Below are 6,000 nucleotides of genomic sequence, written 5' to 3' on the forward strand. Positions count from 1 at the left end.
TTTTCTTTTATTCATTCATGGGACATGGGCGTTGCTGGTTGGCCAGCATTTATTGCCCATCCCTAGTAGCCTATGGGGTGCATTTAGGAGTCAACCACATTGCTGTGGCTCTGAAGTCACATGTAGGCTGGACCAGGTAAGGACGGCAGATTTCCTTCCGTAAAGGGCATTAGTGATCCAGATGGGTTTTCCCAACAATCGGCAATGGTTTCATGGTCATCAGTAGATTCCCAATTCCAGATTTTTTGATTGAATTCAAATTGCACCATCTTCCATGGCGGGATTCAAACCTGGGTCCTCAGAACATAAGCTGAGTTTCTGGATTGATAGTCCAGCGATAATACCACTTGGCCATGGCCTCCTCATATATAATAAACTTTCAAATGTATTTTATAGAGTGGAAGAATTGTGTTTATGGGAGGCTGGTCAAAGAGGTAAACTTTGAGGAGGTTTTCAAATATAAAAACAAAGTTAACAAGGAGGGATGTGATAGCATTGGAAAGGGTGCAGAGGAGAATTACCAGGATGTTGCCTGGGCTGGAGAGTTTCAGTTATAAAGCGAGATTGGATAGACTGGGCTTGTTTTTCCTTCGAGCAGAGGGGGGAACATGATAGGGATGTACAAAATTATGAGGGGCATTGACAGAGTAGACAGGAAGAAACTTTTCCCCTTGGTGGAGGGATCAATGACCGGGGGCACAGATTTACAGTAAGAGGCAGAAGGTTCAGAGGGAATGTGAGGAAAAACTTTTTCACCCAAAGAGTGGTAGGAGTCTAGAACTCGCTGCCTGAAAGGATGTTGGAGGTAGAGACTCTCATAACATTTAAGAAGTATTTATTTTTAAGTTTAAAAAAAGTTTATTATTGTCACAAGTAGGCTTACATTAACACTGCAATGAGGTTACTGTGAAGATCCCCGAGTTGCCACACTCCGGTGCCTGTTGGGGTACACTGAGGGAGAATTTAGCATGGCCAATGCACCTAACCAGCACGTCATTCGGACTGTGGGAGGAAACTGGAAAACCCAGAGGAAACCCACGCAGACATGGGGAGAACGTGCAGACTCCTCACAGACAGTGACCCAAGCCAGGAATAAAACCTGGGTCCCTGGCGCTGTGAGGCAGCAGTGCTAACCACCGTGCCACCGTGCCCTTGTGCACTTGCAATGCCATGGAATATAAGGCTATGGGCTAAGTGCTGGAAAATGGGAATAGAATAGCGAGGTGGTTTGTCTCTGACCAATGCAGGCATGATGAGACAAAGGGCCTTTTTCTGTGCAGTATATCTCTATGATTCTATGGGCAGGATTTTCTGGCAGTGCTCGCGCAAGACCAGAAAATCCTGCCATGGCCAACAGACCTTTGTATGGTCCGTGTCCCGCCCGCTACGATTTCCGTAGTGGACGGGATGGGAAAATTCCACCCTATGACTCTATTTGGCAAAGAGGAAAATGTCAGTCTGTCGAGCCACAAAGGCTAAAAGAGCTTTGCTCTTACCAAATGGATTGCTTGAGGGGATCTACATATATTCAATGTGTTTTATGAATGAGAGTTTTATTCAGTAGGAAGTGTGTTTGAGTGAGAACCCAATTAGCTTGTTTGAAGTTGATTTTTTCAAGACATGGCTTCCGAGGTCTGCTCTTAATAATACTGGGTGGATCGCTATGCAGGATACATGAGGGGCATGGAAGGGGCTTGGTGAATAGAGAAGGGCATGGAGGGGCCAGGGAGTAAGAAGAGCAAGAGAGGCATGGGAAATATGAGGGGGCATAGGATCAGAGAGTATTGGAACATGTGGGGTGGCTGAGGGCGTACCTGAGGGCGCATCCAGTGGTTCTGACATCCATCATTATAAAGTTCTTCGAAAGGCTAGTCAGGGCTTGAATCAATTCCAGCCTCCCGGACTACCGCCGCAACAGGTTCTCCCTGGCCCTGCACTCAACCCTGGAACACCTAGATAACAAAGACACCTGTATCAGACTCCTATTTATTGACTACAGCTCAGCCTTCAACACCATTATTCTTATGAAACTCATCTCCAAACTCTGTGGCCTGGGGCTCGGCTCCTCCCACTGTGACTGGATCCTGAACTTCCTAACCCACAGACTGCAATCAGTAAGGAGAGGCGACCCTGCCTCCTCCACAATCATCCTCAACACTAGTGCCCCACAAGGCTGTGTTCTCAGCCCCCTACTATATTCCCTATACACCTATGACTGTGTGGTCAAATTCCCCTCCAATTCGATTTTCAAGTTTGCTGACGACACCACCGTAGTGGGTCGGATCTCAAACAATGACGAGACAGGGTACAGGAATGAGATAGAGAATCTGGTGAACTGGTGCGGCAACAATAATCTCTCCCTCAATATCAACAAAATGAAGGAGATTGTCATCGACGTCAGGAAGCGTAGAGGAGAACATGCCCCTATCTACATCAACAGGGATGAAATAGAAAGCGTTGAGAGCTTCACATTTTTCAATGTCCAGATCACCAACAACCTGTCCTGGTCCTCCATGCCGATACTATAGTAAAGAAAGCCTACCATCACCTCTATTTTCTTTTGATTTGATTTAGCTTGGTTAGATTTATTACATACAGTGAAAAATATTGTTTCTTGCGCACTATACAGACAAAGCATACCGTTCATAGAGAAGGAAATGAGAGAGTGCAGAATGTAGTGTTACAGTCATAGCTAGGGTGTAGAGAAAGATCAACTTAATGCAAAGTAGGTCCATTCAAAAGCCTGATGGCAGCAGGGAAGAAGCTGTTCTTGAGTTGGTTGGTACATGACCTCAGAATTTTGTATGTTTTTCCAGACGGAAGAAGGTGGAAGAGAGAATGTCGGGTGTGCGTGGGGTCCTTAATTATGCTGGCTGCTTTGCCAAGGCAGCAGGAAGTATAGACAGAGTCAATGGATGGGAGGCTGGTTTGCGTGATGGATTGGGCTACATTCACAACCTTTTGTAGTTTCTTGCAGTCTTGGGCAGAACAGGAGCCACACCAAACTGTGATATAACCAGAAAGAATGCTTTCCATGGTGCATCTGTAAATGTTGGTGAGAGTCGTAGCTGACATGCCAAACTTGCTTAGTCTTTTGAGAAAGTAGAGGCGTTGGTGAACTTTCTGAACTATAGTGTCGGCGTGGGGGTACGAGGCCAGGTTGTTGGTGATCTGGACATCTAAAAATTTGAAGCTCTCGACCCTTTCTACTTCGTCCCCATTGATGTAGACAGGGGCATGTTCTCCTTTATGCTTCTTTAAGTCGATGACAATCATTGACATTGAAGGAGAGATTATTGTTGCCGCACCAGTTCACCAGATTCTCTATCTGTTTCATGTACTCTGCATCATCATTGTTTGAGATGTGACCCACTGCGGTGGTGTCATCAGCAAACTTGAAAATCGAATTGGAGGGGAATTTGGCCACACAGTCATCGGTGTGTAAGGAGTATAGTAGAGGGCTGAGAACACAGTCTTCTCAGAAGACTAAGGAAATTTGGCATGTCAGCTACGACTCCCACCAACTTTTACAGATGCACCAGAGCAAGCATTCTTTCTGATTACATCACAGCTTGGGATGGCTTCTGTATTTTCTGTTTTTTGGACTGAGTAATTTTGCAATAATTATCCAAAATATGTTGATTGGGGCAAAAAGCAAAAACAATGCACACAGAAGCTCAATTTTCTGTGAAAAGAATTCTCTCCAAGTTGTCTAGATCCTCTTTTTCTCTGAATCTATGTCTCATATGGGAACAGTTCTTGTATGTAATCAGATTTTCTTTGATGAATTAAAGAAAAGTGCTTTTGAATGAAGTTTTTAAATGTATTTAAATCATTCAAATCTACTCATCAATATTTCTTATTGAAGGGTGAAGGAGCTCTCCCTTGAACATTGCTGAAAAGAGAGCCACATGTTGCTGAAACCTTTCATCTTGCACTCATCAGGACAAAGGCAAGAATGCCAAATTTCAAACCTTCACAACAATTTGTACTGCAGGAGAAAAGGGTGACTGATTGGTTTGCATTTTGGCTCTGATTGGCTGATGGATTAGTAATAGGGTACGATAGGCTCCCCAAGTTCTTGGTTAATTCAAAAGAGGTGCTCGGCTTGAATGTATTCCTTTTGTTTTGTCTCTGTGTATGAATCTATGTTGCATCTAGCATTCGTAAATCAGCCAGATTATGATCCTGATCTTAAATTGGTTGCTGGTATAGTTTTTAGTGCAATCAGGATTGTTCAGAAAGTGCTGCCCAATTGTGGAATCACATCCAACAGTAGATGTTTTGCTGTGGGTTGGTTGAGTATGCTGCCTGTTACAAATAGCCAGAGCAACATGGAGTTTGGTTTGAGCTGCCAATCATTGGGATATACGACCTACCTGTTTGGCAGTATAAATTGTTGTGATCGTTTGAAACCGAGCATTCTTGCATTTGTCCTGTTGGGTGCAAAGTATAAAGCTTCAGCAGCATGTCTCTTATTTCCTCAGTGTTCAAATTTTGTGCTACCAAGTGACTGAGACCTCTGTCTTCTTTCCTTAAAAAGTCAATGTTTGCAAAGAACTAAAGAGAGATTAGGAAACACTCATGTGCTGTGATGCTGTCCCATGGGCTACATGTGCAGAAATTGACAGGGCAATGGGCTGCTTTCAAATGATTGCCCATAGTGCGAGGATTGTCATTTGAAAGTGCAAAATGGCTCTATCCTTGGTGAATAATGTGTGGGCGATTTTGACCCCGTACTCTCCGTCTGCAAGATGGCAGCACATGCTCAAAATCCAGAAAGCACGATTCGCGCCAGTGAGTTCCTGAGATCCGATCTTCGCGGCCCCTCACCAGTGGAGTGGTGTGAAGCATCTATGGGACTGCAGAAAGCTCATTTTAATACATTGGTGTGTGTGTCATTAGCGAGCACTTTCTCCGGAATCGCCTCCCCCCTTCCCCACCTCACCGGATATTCAGCAGGCCCTGCCGTGACGTCACACCGGCACCATTTACAACAGCCCTACAGAAGTGTGAACCTGGTGCTCGCACCTCCAAGGAGAATGGGAGGGATAAAGCTCCACTGTACAGGGATGAGGCAGTGGTTCCACTAAGCTTGGTGGCATGGACAGGGTGGAGGCTCTGTGGGTGAATGAACTGAAGTTAAATTGAAATTTATTGCCAAACATTGAAAACATTAGTGCCTATATTCATCCATGCCCACTAAATGCCTACAGTTTCTGAATGTTCCTGACCCTCCCAACTATGTCTAGGTGTATCCCCAAGATCCACAGCTGAGGTTGAGGTGGCCTACTGACCTCTATGCCCTCTTGTCTGAGATGACCCTGGCAGGCATCCTCTTGTGTCTATATGTGTATGTGTGGTGGGAATTAATTTCTTTCCCCACCTATCCATCTCCTGTGATTTGTAGTTTTATAATCAAATTTTGAACCTTTCTTATGTTGAGATTTTACGATAGATATTTCAATTCTTTTAATTCCTATTTCATATTTTGTAGTTGAGACGGTGATTGAAGCAAGAACAAAGTACAGAATGGGGTATACAAGGTTGGAACATCTATGTGATGATGACGATACAGTGAAAAGGATGCAAAATATCGCCGTCCTTGTTTTAAAAATGTGAGTGTGTTTGTGTCCTTCACTTTGAACTGTGAGCAGTTATTTATGATGTGAATGTATCACCTTAGGCAAGTAGAAGGTATCCCTGCTCGAATGAAAGGAGGGTAAAATGATTCCTGGTTCCTGGCTTTCATAATTGTAATGTAGTTTAATTGAGAAGGAAGAGGGGTTTTCCTCTGATAGTTTGGGTGACATCTGGACATGTGCATGATATGATTATTTACCATGGACAACACTTTATATCTGCTAACTGTATTATCATATGAAGAACACAATTCTGGAGCCTACCTGGAGGTTTAAAATGGCTTATGTTTTACTAGACAATGGTTTGAGATATCACCAACTTCGTCTGAAGTCAAATGTACACACAATCATGAGAGGA

The sequence above is a fragment of the Mustelus asterias genome, chromosome 3 (genome assembly GCF_964213995.1).
Source record: "Mustelus asterias chromosome 3, sMusAst1.hap1.1, whole genome shotgun sequence".
Taxonomy (NCBI): domain Eukaryota; kingdom Metazoa; phylum Chordata; class Chondrichthyes; order Carcharhiniformes; family Triakidae; genus Mustelus; species Mustelus asterias.